General features: G+C 42.6%; 1 long non-coding RNA gene across 2 annotated transcripts in view; it reads right to left on the reverse strand.

The window, feature by feature from the left end:
* The window catches only part of LOC110567666 (uncharacterized), a 54,818-nt gene that overhangs the window by 2,486 nt on the left and 37,664 nt on the right, over positions 1-14,668 (reverse strand). The window contains exon 5 of one of the 2 annotated variants that reach the window (XR_010341357.1): positions 9,999-10,105. The exons of the other annotated variant lie outside the window; for it this stretch is intronic. This is a non-coding gene — a long non-coding RNA (uncharacterized LOC110567666). Of the gene's footprint in view, positions 1-9,998; positions 10,106-14,668 lie in introns of those variants that run through there. 2 annotated transcript variants of the gene reach the window in all.

The following is a 14,668-nucleotide window of genomic DNA, read 5'->3' on the forward strand; positions in this document are numbered from 1 at the left end:
CCCCAGCTACTCGGGAGGCTGAGGCAGGAGAATTGCTCGAACCCAGGAGGCAGGGTTTGCAGTGAGTCGAGATCGCACCATTGCACTCCAGCCTGGGTGCCAAGAGCAAGACTCCATCTCAAAAAAAGAAGAATTTAGCTTCCAGTATATTACAGATGGCTCGGATTTGGAATGACTTGTACTTGGCTCATCATTCTCTTCATTGAGGGGCCAGAGTCAATAGAGGAAACACAAGGAAATCTCATCCCTTTCAGGAATCTAATCTAGGCTGATCTCTCACACTGTTGTTCATTGTATGAAATTCACCCAGCTTTGTTATGCCAAATTGTTATAGGACTTTTCTAGAAAAATTGGAATTCTGTAGCTGACCTCTAAGCAGAACAAATGACAGTAGAAAGGCCTAGAATGACCTTGAAACTGCATTGGCTCACCCAACAAACCTGTGTTCAGAGACTACAACACAGCACGTGTTACTCTACACCGTGGTGCCAGGAGAGACTAAGGTGGTCAGACCTCTTGTCTCCAGGGCGCTCCAGTCTGGAAGAAACACTGAGGAAGAAGGCCCTAACTTGCCTGAAGAGGCTTCTCAGGGCAGAGATGCTATGACTTGGAGGATAAGCAAAACTGGCCAGAACAGCATGGCGAAGAGAGGACCTTCCCTTCCAAGCAAAGTATACACTACTTGGAAAAGCTTAAAAGTGCATGGCTTGCTAAGGGAACCACAAGGAGTTCAGTGTGACTGAAACAGAAAAGACACTGAGGATGGGCCCAAGAGGTGACAGATAGTTGAGGCCGGTGACAAAGGACCTTTTATGCCTTGCTAAGGAGTTTGCTCTTCGTACTGAAATCAATGAGGAACCATCATGACATGGGTCAGCACACAGGTCTAGGTTGCCAGGACAGATTTAGGAGGCAACAGCATATAAAAGCCAGGATTTCAAATTAGGTTGAATCTCTTACAGCAATCCCAATGGACTGAAATCAGCTGTCTGACTCACCATGTTGAACGGGATTTCTGAAACCTTGTATCAGTTCAATGGGAGCTTAGGAAGGGGAGGAGGTTCATAGGAAATAGCACTCCTGGGACTCCCAGGTCAGCGTGAGAATAAAGCCATGAATCCAGATCAGATTGCAGGCTGCTGTTCCACACCTGTCCCTTAAGTCTTGGCATTTTTCCATTGCTGGAGTTCGGGTTGGCTAACAAATTATTCCTTTCTACTTGCTAACTCAGTTCTAAATCCTGTAAGACAGGCCAAGAAAGACAAAGGAGTCAGGCAGATGGAGATGAAAATATCACTGATTGAGGACTACCCCAAGAACATGGCTGAGCTATGCAGCCACAACAAGCACCCAGAATTATTAGGCAGACCCTCCACCTGTCACAGTTCTTGCCCGGAAACCACAGGTCCCACCTCAAAGGAGAGAGTCTTTACCACTAAGCTACCATGTGACCCAGAGCAGGACGCTTGCTCTCTTCAGGGAGGCAGGTTTCAAATGTGGGTGCAGGTGGCAGCAGGAGAAAGAGGGAGAAAAACTGAGACATAAGAGATAGAGCATAATCTGCAGGAGAAAAAAAACAAGGCAATGAGAAATGGCCCTAGGATGCCAGCTAATACTTTAGCATTCATTAAACAGAAGCAAGCTTCCTTTGAGACTATCACACTTGTCTAGGAAAACAGAAGTTTTAGCAATTATAGATTAAGAAGCGTTGATCAGGCACTTTTCAATCCACACACGTTATCTCACAGAAACACTGTGTAGGAGTCATTGTTATTATTCCATTTTATAGATGGGAGGATCTATTAAGTAGCAGAAAAGGATTCAAATACAATCCTTCCAGTCTAAGATTGTAATCTTGGAAAAGCTGATGGATTCTTGGACTCTGGCTTCTTGCTCTTTGCCATTAAACTATCACTTCAGAATGAGCTTCCGCTAGCCTGTGTGAATGAATGAAAGGGGCATTATCAAAAACCATCATTCCATTTGTGTGGTGGAGGATGGGAGGTGGAGGATGGGGGTGAGCGAATGGCCTCATAAGCTTGCAAGTTCAATTTCTAAAATCTCTGAAGAAGTGAACAAACATTTCTTCTTCCCTCTTTCCTCCCTCTCTTCAAGCTGCAGAAATAGAAGCACTTTAATTTCAGCAGAGGGGACTGAAGGTGTAGTGTTTACTCTGGGTGCCATCCTCAGACATTTGGAAAATCAGGCTAACTTCTCAGGGCTTGCTGTTGATGCTGTGTCTCTATTGAGAAATTCAGACTTCCTAAAAATAGCATCCATAAGATGCTGAGCAATGAGAGATGATTTGCATTCCACTTGCAGATGTTGTCCCTGAACACTCTGAGGCTACCGCCCAAGGGAATAGGGAGGGCTCTGACTGGCTGAATGGACTTTCTCCAGGTCCTAGAGGTCAGAGTTTCGAGAAATTGTGTCGGTTCTTTTTCCAGATCTTTACTTAGGGAAGGTTTATGGAAATGTACAATATGTGCCCAAGATTGTGGGCATGTTCTCTCGGATCTCTCTCTAAGCTCTCTAGATCCATTACTCTCTTTTTATTTCTCAGAAATTCAGTCTCTGAATTAGTCAACAAGCTGGACAGAATTACATACGTATCTCTGTGCAAACATGAGGTTAAGTACTTATTGCCTCTTCCCTTTTTCTACTCAGTCAGAATGCAAAAAATGTCTCACATGAAAGTGGCTGTGTGGGTATTTTGTCCGCAACATTCCCATTATATCCGATTGGCAAGACTGTGTCCATAAGTCTAACAGCTCTTAACCTTTTTTGTGTCAGGGACCCTTTGGTGGTCTGGAAGCCTAAAGATCCCTTCTCACAATCATGTTTTAAAATGCATAAAATAAAATACATAGGACTGCAAAGAAAACTGAAAGTTTTGAAATGTAGTTTTCAAATTTTGTAAACAAATATTCATGATCTAGTAATATATATGCTTTATCAACATATTAAATAAAATCTAGCTATGGTGTGATACTGCCATAATTTTGAAGCAGTGGTAAACATAAGTAATATTTTGAGACACCTGCAACAACTATAATGTGACATGAAAATATCTGTAATTCTATTGATGACAGACTGACGACTGCTGCAAAAATTACTGTGGTTTGTTACTTAAATATATCATTGAAATGTTAAAGTTTAGTTAGAGAGAATAATGAAAATGAAGGTGTAATTTTTTCTCAACCAAGTTTACACTGGACACCTAGTTAAGAACCCCTGAATACATGAGTATATCCAGTTCCCATCAGCATCTCATCTACCCACATGTGGATGACACACACATGCACACCACTGCATTCCCTATGGTCTCGATACTGGAATCTGGCAGCATTTTAATGACAACCATAAAGGACACTTCCCAGATGGTTTATGCAGTGAAAGATCAAGGAGCAGAAAGTGCAAATAACACTGTAGACCTCAGTAGCAGTATTCTCTGTAGCCTCCACTTCCAAATACTAGTTGGGTAGGGATGGCCACTCCCAACCATAGTTTTCTCCTTTCCTCATGATACCTGGACCAGAACGATAAACTGCACAGCTTTACCTGTACTTGGTTTACTCCCACATTTTAGATAAAGTCCAACATTCCATTCTACTCACTGCTGCTCAGCAGGGTGAACATGTGGTAGCTGAGATGAGGCTACACGTGCAGTGGGAGGACCACACTCAAGCTCGGACCGCTTGCTGTGGATAATGATGTAAAGCTTCCTGAGCGCTCTGCAAACATTCCATATCCACCATTTGGTATCATGTTCTTGACAACAGATCCAAAAATCCTTAGAAGACTTCTGCCAGTTAGGACACATTCTCCCCCTCACTCACTCTGCTATAGACTCATGGGCATTGTTTTTTAGCCTCTGAAACACCAATTGATTTTAGGCCTGGGGTCTTTAACATGAGTTTTTTTCCTCTAAAATATTCCTCCCCTTTACTCATCCCAGGCCTTTTCCTTCCTCCTGAAAGTTACTTCTGACCACCCTATGTACTTCCATTTAATTCCTACCTCAATATCTAGTTTACTTTTTATAACTGGCCACATAAAACATAATATTTTTTTTTGAGACAGAGTCTTGCTCTGTCACCCAGCCTGGAGTGCAATGGTGCAATCTTAGCTCACTACAACCTCCACCTCCCAGGTTACAGCGATTCTCTGCCTCAGCCTCCCAAGTAACTGGGATTACAGGCATGCCCCACCACGCCTGGCTAATTTTTGTATTTTTAGTAGAGACCAGGTTTCACCATGTTAGTCAGGCTGGTCTCAAACTCCTGACTTCGTGATCTGCCCACGACCAAAGGGCTGGGATTAGAGGCATAAGCCAACACGCCTGGCCACAAAACAAAACATATTATTTTATGTATTTTTTTTATTTGTCTGCGTCTTCCAGTAAAGGTTGAAATTTTTTTTAGACGGAGTCTCACTCTGTCACCCAGGCTTGAGCACAGTGGTGCGATCTCAGCTCTTGCAACCTCTTACTCCCTGGTTCAAGCAATTCTCATGCCTCAGTCTCCTGAGCATCTAGGATTACAGGTGTGTGCCACCAGGCCCAGTTAATTTTTGAATATTTTAGTAGAGATGGGGTTTTGCTATGTTGGCCAGGCTGGTCTTGAGCTCCTGACCTCGTATAACCCACACACCTTGGCCTCCCAAAACGCTGGGATTACAGGCATGAGCCACTGCACTGGGCCAAAGGCTGAACTTCTTAAGGGCAGGGACTATGTCTGGTTTGTCCACCTCTGTATTCCAGCAACAATACAATGCTTGGCACATAGCAGGCACTCAACAAAAATTTGGTAAGTGGATTAATAAGTAATAAGTATTCCCTTTTATAATAGGGGAATATTCTCTGTAATACACAATGTACACTCTAGGCTCCTATACCAGAGCAGTCATGGAAGGTAGTGAGTGGGGTGAAGTATCAAATATTCAAAAGCATCCTCTGTTTTATGGATGAGAAGTGATATCTCATTTGGCCTAGTTTGTCTGTCACCTGTTGATCCAGCTGCCACAATTCACCCTACTTGCTGTGCCAGAATCTAACAACTGGTGTGAATAATTCTATGCCTACTTCTCTGATTCCAGGAAAGATGGTGATATGAAGCACAGAGCTGTTGTTTGTTTGTTTGTTTGAGACAGGGTCTCACTCTGTCACCCAGGCTGGAGTGCAGTGGCACAATCTCAGCTTACTGTAACCTCTGTCTCCCACATTCAAATGATTCTCCTGCCTCAGCCTCCCTAGAAGCTGGGATTACAGGTGCCTTCCACTGTGCCTTGCTAGTTTTTTTGTAATTTCTAGTAGAAACGGGGTTTCACCATCTTGGCCAGGCTGTTCTTGAACTCCTGACCTCGTGATCCACCTGCCTTGGCCTCCAAAGTTCTGGGATTACAGGCGTGAGCCACCATGCCCAGCCTAGAGCTGTTGAATCTCTGGAACCATACATGGAGTTTGGCACCTCAAGGATGTTCCAATCCTGGCTGGCTAAGCACCCCTTCTGGCAAACTCTCTAATGTCAGTGTTGTGGTACAGGTCAACTTTGGGGTGGTAGTCACCTCCCTGGAATTCACTTCCTTTGCAAGCCATTCATTCATCCAACAAATGATTACTGAGAATTTTACTCAGTGATAGGCCCATTAGTATGAGCTGGGAAGACAAAGACAAATAAAGCATGCCCTCAAGTGGCTCAAAACAGACAAGTAAACCAATGACAACTTGCCCAAGGTGAGTTTCTACTTTCACATTGAGAGAAGCAGAGCGTATTATCCTGGCTCATAAAGAACTACCTTTCAAAACATCTATAAAACTATTTAAAGGAACCCGCCTGCTAAGCACACCCACAGACACGTTCATGTGTATGTGTACATGTATGTATACATTCACATTTGCTCTCTCTCACAAGATCCTGAAAGTATCAAAGAGAAAATGAATCTCCCTCCTAGGGGCATATGAACCAGACTTTACCATTCAGCACAATTACTGTTGCTTTAAGAGACTGTCTGGAGCTCCTGCCCTGCCCAGCCCAGTAAGCACAATGGAACATTTTCCTTGGGATTACCTCACTCCTACTGACCCACACAGGAAATAATTATTTTTGTAGTCGCCAGTAAACAGTGAAACACACTTTCTTGAAAAATAAGCTCTTTTTGACCCTGCAAGACAGTGACTTTACAAGTATGGCTGAACCTAATTTCCATCCAAATTCAACAATTTTGTACGTAAATGGTGCCTTATTCTTGGATTGTGGGTTCCCAGATCCAGACCACACTTCAGAGTTCTGCCAAAATGCCACAGCAAACAGTGGTTTCCTTGTATTTCTGGCTAAAGAAGAATGTAACATCAAAGAAATATCAGATTTCTTTCCCAAGACAGAATATGAAAACTCCATAGATGCCCTAGCAACACATTCAAACACCGTAGTCATGTCTGAGAAAGTGCTGCTGCTCTTTCAGATGTCAGTCATTGGGTGCGCCAGAGAAATATGCCAGCGTCTAAAGGAGTCAGTGTCAGTGTTGGGCAGGATTTTTGAGTCTAAGTGAAAAATCTAGATCTCCACTCCCTTTTCTGGTGCCTAATATCATAGCCCTTTCTTTGTCTATGTAAGTATAAGTGATGCCATTGCTGGGTTGTACCCTTAAAGGAAAGAGGCAGGTCATATGGGTCCTAGACCCATATAGATCCTAGGTTGGCAGAGTTACATGATAGAAGGCACCTGGGTTCCAGATCCTTGGGCTACCATACCAGTCCTGGACTCCTTAGGTCCAGATTTTTAGATGAGACAAGAGAAGCCATCCTATAGTAGTCCTCAAAAGCCTGCACCATAAATGGAAACTGCAGAGTGTCCCAGGAACTGATCTCAGAGAAGTAAGGCTACCTGTTGAAAACAGGTAACTTGGGGTAATGAGGCAATGTTCTCAATTGTCATTGACTCTATTCTACTGAAATCCAAAGTCACTGAATTAGGATAAATGCTTGACTTCCTTGACAGAGACCCAAATAATAGCAGTTTAAGCACACTAGATGGTTTTTCCTGTCTCATCTACCAATCTGGAACTAAGCAGTCCAGGACCGGTATGGCAGCTCGAGGGTCTGAAACCCAGGCGTCTTCGATCATGTAACTCTGCTGACCTTGGACCTATATGGGTCTAGGACCCATATGGCCATGGCTACTCCCAGCTACATGTTGGGAATTCTGTTACTATAGAAAAAAAGAAAATTGATGTTGGGGGATAGCCAGTAGTTTACTACAGTCGTCAATTTTCAGATAACTCCTTTGAATAATGGACAAGACATAGCCTCTTTTGCTGCAAAGCTATTGCAGTGTGCCTCCCTCCAAACCTGCTCCATTTATCAGACTAGCTGCACCATTATGACACACTGGTTTGCCTAAGTAAGGAAAGGCTGTGAGAGTAGAGCTACTGCGTGTGGTAATCCCTGACCAGTTGAGTAAGCAGGGCTGTCCCTCCTCCTGGGAAACTCCCTTGATGGTGCCTCTGCTGGGTCTAAGAGTGTTACCTTTTTCCTGTAGACCAAAGACTCTGCTTTGATGACCATAAGCCCCAGAGGTTATTCCATGGTGTGAGAATGACCTTGTCTCACTCTGTCTTCTCTACAGCCCTAATAGGAGAACAATCTAGTAGTAAGTCAGAGTCTCAAAGCTCCCAGGCAGTTTCAGCCTTGGAAAAGAGAGAGTGTTTCTCCAACCCTGAAACCCCAAGGGAGTAAAGTACAAGAAAGGGGCTAAGGCCAGGCACGGTGGCTCACACCTGTAATCCCAGCACTTTGGTAGGATCACCTGAGGTCAGGAGTTCAAGACCAGCCTGGCCAACATGGTGAAATCTGGTCTCTACTAAAAATACAAAAAATTAGCTGGGCGTGATGGCACATACCTGTAATCCCAGCTACTCAGGAGGCTGAAGCAGGAGAATCACTTGAACCCAGGAGGCGGAGGTTGCAGTGAGCCAAGATCACACCATTGCACTACAGCCTGAGCAACAAAAGCAAAACATCATCTCAAAAAAAAAAAAAAAACAGGCTACATGTCAAATTAGAACTTTTGTGTGGACTTCTGAGTTCACTCCAAGAAATAGGTTATGTCAAGAGGAAGCTTGGGAGTAATTGATCCAGCCCTCTTCTTGGGTCATTTTGGAATGAGACTCACTGACTGCTAAAGCTATAGAGAATTCCTAAGCAGGGACTTCCCAGAGATTTTCCTTCACTACGGAGGGAAAAACGAGGGGCTCCATGCTGAATGGATTAGAATCCCACCTGGTGTTTACCAAACTGCAGGATATGCTTAATATCCTGGCATGAATAGGCCATCACTTGGCGGCAGCAGACAGCACCTGTTTATAGTGTCTAGTCTGTTCAAATAAACTCAATGACGCTCCAATACCAAGTAATATAAAAATACTAAAGGTATGGGTGTTCAATAGCTCAAAGATAAGCTGAGAAATGAATCAGTATGGAGTGTCAAATTGAAACAATTTCTGTTGAGGGAGAATGAAACATGTAAGTGAGTCTATTTTTGTGTTCTTAGCAGAAATTATAATATATTATCAAATTATGATTAAGTCATAGCAAAAAAATATTTGAGTTGAGAAATATTAATTCTACTTTATGAAGAAACAAAATATTTTCATTGAACGTAGATCCACAAACTATAGAAACTTTGAGATTTAAGCAATCCCACGGTTGATTTTAGTGATTGTCTGTAATGCATGTGTGATGGCTGATACATAATGTTCACACACACACACTACAGAGTACAGGACAATAAAATCTTAACAATGATTTTAATTACAAAACTATTCCAAATTCCAATTTAGGTCTCTGGTCAGGGAACATTAGGACATCCTTTTCCTGTTTCTGCCTTGTCCAAAAGCTGGGACAAACTCTTGGAAGGGGTCCAGGAGGTCAGGAAGAAATTATTTTAAGTGTTGTTATGTTTGGGAGAGGCAGCAAGGCAACATGAATTGAGCTCTATATCTGCATCCCTGTATAGTAAAATAAAGCATGCCCCAAAAAGACTCTGTTTTGTTCATTTCTGGCAGTGGGCAAAGGAAATTGCACAAATGTCTTACACAAGACCTTAGTCGCTCCTTCCTTCACTCCCTTAGCTCGGTGTATGCCCCTCCATTAGCACTTACCTCATTCATTACACTGTAATTACTTGCTCAAAGGCCTGTCTCCAGCACTGGTCTGTGGCATGGGAAGGAGTTAAGAATACTAGCCCTGGAGCCAAATTGCCAGGATTTGAATCCTAGCTCTGTCATTAACTAATTTCTGTGACTTTGAGCAAGTGCCTTAACTTTGCCAAGCCTCAGTGTCTCCATCTGTAAAATGTTAGTAGTTATAGGTCTAATATGATCCCTATGAATGTTTTATGACAAATGAATGAAAAATACATTCCATTTTAAGGCACATCTTGAATAACTGTTAGCTGTTCTTAGCATTACCATCTAGAGATAAATCACATCCTTTTCATCTTTGCATCCCCAGCCTTCATAGTGTAGTTAACTCCTGAAAGTCTGTAAGTTGAATGAACTAATGAATGAGAAAATGTGGTGGAGAAAAGGCATTCCCCTCTAATGCCCCTCTCACTCTGCTGCAAAGCAGCAGAAAAGCCTGGTAAGTTTTGAAAGAGTAACTAGGTATGCGTGACTCAGTTCCAGCTGGCTTTCTCTTGAGCATAAGCTGCCTTCATGGGGCTCTTGCCAGACTCTACCCTTACAGCTTTTCCCTGCTGGGTAGGCCTACCCCTTGTCTCCCTATCTTCCCCTGAGGGGCCAACTGTCCACAAAAAGCAAACACTCTAGGCCGGGCACGGTGGCTCATATCTATAATTCCAGCACTTTGGGAGGCTGAGGCAGGTAGACCACTTGAGATCAGAAGTTTGAGACCAGCCTGGCCAACAAGGCGAAACCTCATCTCTACTAAAAATATAAAAATTAGCTAAGCACAATGGCAGATACCTGTAATTCCAGCTACTTGGGAGGCTGAGGCAGGAGATTCACTTGAACTCAGGAGCCGCAGGTTACAGTGGGCCAAGATCACGCCTCTGCACTCCAGCCGAATGACAGAGCAAGACTTCATCTCAAAAAAGAAAAAAAAGTAAACACTCTATACTTTTTTTCCTCCAGGGGTAGGCTCTCCCTGACATGGTTTGGTGCCATCTGAGACTGGATAGGAAAGACTGGTGAATTCTGGGCTCAGCTAGTAAGTTTGTAGGTCCTCACATGAAGCTATTCCTCCAGCCTAACCTGACCAATCACTAACATGGTATTTTGACTTTCACCTGCCATTTGTTTGGATCATTCCCCATATGTTCTATTTATTGGGCCCTCTCCAAAACTCTAACAGTGGCTTAATAACAAGAAGTGTTTTTTCCAAATTTTAATTTTTCAGAATTTTAATACACGGCTGCTCCTGGGAGAAACTGAAAGTACACAGATTTCTGGGGGACTTAACAGTCAGAAAAGTAGGGTGCTGCTTGTTCTCTTTTTGCCTGTCCAGATCTACTTTTAGCTTTTCTCTTCTTTGCTGCACCTCAGGAGTTGACCACCTTGGACCACATCATCTAGGCTTTCTTGCCTCTGTCTTCCAGCTGGCCTCCACCAATTGCAGGAGATTCAAGAGTGAAAAGAGAGAGAGAGACCAGAGCATTTGTTCTGTTTACTCTTTCCCCAACTGGTTGCATTCCTCTACTTATGGCCACAGCTCATCTTCAATACCCCTCTCCCAGGGCTACCATTCTTTCTGGGTCTCTAACACCACTCGCTCTCCTGCAGGGGCAGGCCTTGGAGCAGAAATAACAGCTTCCCAACGTTGCTAGTCCCCTAGGTGCTTCATCATCTTTGTTAGTCTCCTTAATCCTGCCTGCAGCTCTACAAGGAGTCCCTTTGTTGAAGTATCTTTCTCTCAAGGAAAACTTTGACTGTGCCATCTCTTTCCCACTTGGACCATGATTGAAATAACTGATGAAGAATGACAGGAAGACCCTTTTGGGGGTGGACACATAGGTCATGCAAAATCCAACGTCAATACCCATTTGTCCCGTCCAGAAATATTACCCTTATTTTGATTACACCTCACCTAGCAACCTTCTGATAGTCTGACTTCATGTTGTTCTTGCATGTTGTTCTAGTTAAAGACATAGAAAACCTTGGTCAAACTGTCTCTATATACAGATTCTTGTGAGAGTTCAGTATCTCTTCTCAAATCAATAGGTACTAAATGGTAAGTCAAAAGAAAGCGGTTGTGACAGAATTAGCTCAGTTTACTTTTTTTAATTCTCTGGAAAAAAATCATAAATTTGAAGGAGTGGCATTCTAAGATAAAGAGCTCTAAGATCTGGGTTCAAAGATAAAGAATCTGAAGGTTAACAGGGACAAGCTTCTGAGAATACAGCCACTAATTGAGCTTAGATATAGACTCAATTTTTATAGTCCAACTTTCTGATCTATTTCCATCTTCCCCTTTATATTTTAACATGCATGGCTATTGACCTATGTTTACAAATGAAGGCAATTTCTCACAGCCTAAAATTTTAATACAAGAATAAATTCTCACTCAAAAGAAACATCGGTAAAGATTAGTTCATTGACACTGAGTGTGATGGCTCATGCCTATAATTCCCGCACTTTGCGGGGCTGAAGCAGGAAGATCACTTGAGGCCAGGAGTTCAAGAACAGCTTGGGCAACATAGCAAGGCCCTGAGTTTACAAAAAAAAAATTTTTTTAACTAGCCAAGCACAGTCGTTCACACCTGTAGTCCTAGCTCCTTGGGAGGTTGAGGTGGGAGGATCACTTGAGCCCAGGTTACAGTAAGCTATGATGGAACCACGGCACTCAGCCTGGGTGTCAATGCAAGACCCTGTCTCTAAGACACAAAACAAACAAATAAAATTAGCCCATTGAGAGAATTCTAAAAGGTAGCAGCCAAACAATAATTACTTTTCTATAGAAAAGGTGGAAAAACAGCTGGGCGCAGTGGCTCACGCCTGTAATCCCAGCACTTTGGGAGGCCAAGGTGGGTGGTTCACCTGAGGTCAGGAGTTCGAGACCAGCCTGACCAACATGGAGGCTGCAGCAAGCCGAAATCGTGCCATTGCACTCCAGCCTGGGCAACAAGAGTGAAACTCAGTCTCAAAAAATAAGAAGAAGAAGAAGAAAGAAAGAAAACGTGGGGGAAAAAAATCCCAACCACCTTCTTCTAGCATTCCAAACGTTTTACAATCCAAAGCCATTATACCTCCTAAACTCCTGACATCAAAAACACATTATGCTGCTTCCTGCCATTTGGCCTTTGCTCACTCTGTGACTCATAACCTGAAACACCTTCCCCTGACCTCTCCATCTGTCCCGCCTGATTCTTCAGCCTTCAACAGTCAGATGCAATCTCCATTCCTCTACAATGCTTTTCCAACCATGGCAACACATAGTGATTTCTGTCCTTCAAGTACTGCTGGCACTTACTGACATCACTTATTAAATTACATGACACTATAATTTGACTATTTCACTGTCTTCCTCCAATTACATTCATGGGGTAATTCTTGGTGATTTCAGTATCCTTCCAATAACCCAGCCTCTGCTGTCTTTTTATTTACCCCTATTTAGTTGCCCTTTACAGCACTTTACCACCTAATCCCTTCTTGTCATTATCATTATTACCATTAACTGAACCCCCTTCATAATCTTAATTTCAAGCATTTCATTCTCTAATCACAACCTCCAATATTTCAGATGACTCTGACTATAACCCAATGCCCTCCTGTTGTCAAAGCCTACCATCTTATCATCACCTCTCAAGATCTTCATGTTCTTGTTTTTCTCCTTAACCAGCTTAAAGTCCAATATTCATCAGGATATTCATTAACCTATTAGACACACCTTTAATTCCCCATACCTTCTCTACCTCCTTCATGCTCTGCCTATTCTGTACCTACATTTGAACATGGCTGGGAACAAGCATAGAATCACTTTGTTCTCAATTTAAATTGTGACTTTCTTTATTGACTCTTTCTTAAAGTATTCAATTTGGGTTTCGTAGAAACAATAATCCTCTTTCCTTTTGCACTCATAGGCTTACCTCTTATTTCATTAAATAATAACTAAGTATAGTAACAAATGCAACTAACTGGTATAAACAAGTTTGGAAATAAACCAAGTTTACTCTTAGTGAGCATAAAACTAAAGAGAACAGAAGCATAGGGTATAATGGTGAGTAGCCTACTAACATAGAGTGTGCAAAGTGCCATGGACCTCAATGGGATGCATTACAGAGGATGTGGAGAACCTCTGTTAATCTGGTAAGTCATTAAGTGAGAGTCAGTTACAAAAATGTCTACTGTACATGTATGCATAAAACTATAAATTCTGTAAATTAAAATCTGCAGGCCAGGCACAGTGGCTCATGCCTGTAATCCCAAAACTTTGGGAGGCTGAGGTGGGTAGATCATGAGATCAGGAGTTTGAGACCACCCTGGCCAACATATTGAAACCCTGTCTCTACCAAAAATAAAAAATAAATAAAAATAAAAAAATTAGCTGGGCATGGTGGCATGCACCTGTAATCCCACCTACTCGGGAGGCTGAGGCAGGAGAATTGCTTAAACTTGAGAGGCAGAGGTTGCAGTGAGCCAGATGGTGCCACTGCACCCCAGCCTGGGCGACAGAGCAAGACTCCATCTCAGAAAAAAAAAAAAAATCTGCAAATAAGCAAAAAATGACTTACCTCTTACCACTTCTTTATTTCCAATATAAATAGTCTATTTGGGGCTATATTTATTGGATTTATGGTAAGGCCATTGAGAAGCCAATCCATTTGCCTCAAACTTCTCCGTCATTTGGTAGTCATGCCACCATTTTGGCTTCATTCAATAATGGTCATTTCTTAGTTGGTATTGTAGCATAAATATCAAGTTATTTAAGATTAAGTAGCTTCACCCAGAAGTAAATTACCTCCTCCACATACATTAAGGGCAGTGTCTCTGAATCACTCGTTTTCGTTATTGTTGTCCCCCTAAAGAACATTTTCAGACATTTTCTCTTAATTGCCCCCATGAAGTTTTAATATCATATATACTGTATATCTGTTTGTATGTTTTATATATATATAGAGAGAGTTATACATTAAAAAGTAAGATTACATATAGTCACAACCAATTTTCACTTCCCTGGGGGAAACATAGCTCCTGTTGAGAATGTATGACTCAGGGTATATGAGGTGCAACCTGTATAAGGTTCTTACTGGACTGTCCTCCACGGTTGACAAGGTAAGCACAAATGGGACGCTCATCTGGGGAGGCAGAGGTGGTCTACTTTAATGGTGAAGCTGTGAGTAGTGTCCCATACTTCTATTTTTTCATTTCTTTTTTTTCTTCTTTTTTTTTGAGATGGAATCTCACTCTACTGCCCAGGCTGGAATGCAGTGGTGTGATCTCAGCTCACTGAAACATCTGCCTCCCAGGTTCAAGCAATTCTCTTGCCTCAGCCTCCTGTGTAGCTGGGATTACAGACATGCACCACCGTGCCTGGCTAATTTTTCTGTTTTTAGTAGAGATGGGATTTTGCCATGCTGGCCGGGCTGGTCTCGAACTCCTGACTTCAGGTGATCCACCCACCTCAGCCTCCCAGAGTGTTGGGATTACAGGT

This window comes from Aotus nancymaae, unplaced genomic scaffold, assembly GCF_030222135.1.
Source record: "Aotus nancymaae isolate 86718 unplaced genomic scaffold, 86718_ANA_hifiasm-v0.15.2.pri h1tg000008l, whole genome shotgun sequence".
NCBI lineage: Eukaryota > Metazoa > Chordata > Mammalia > Primates > Aotidae > Aotus > Aotus nancymaae.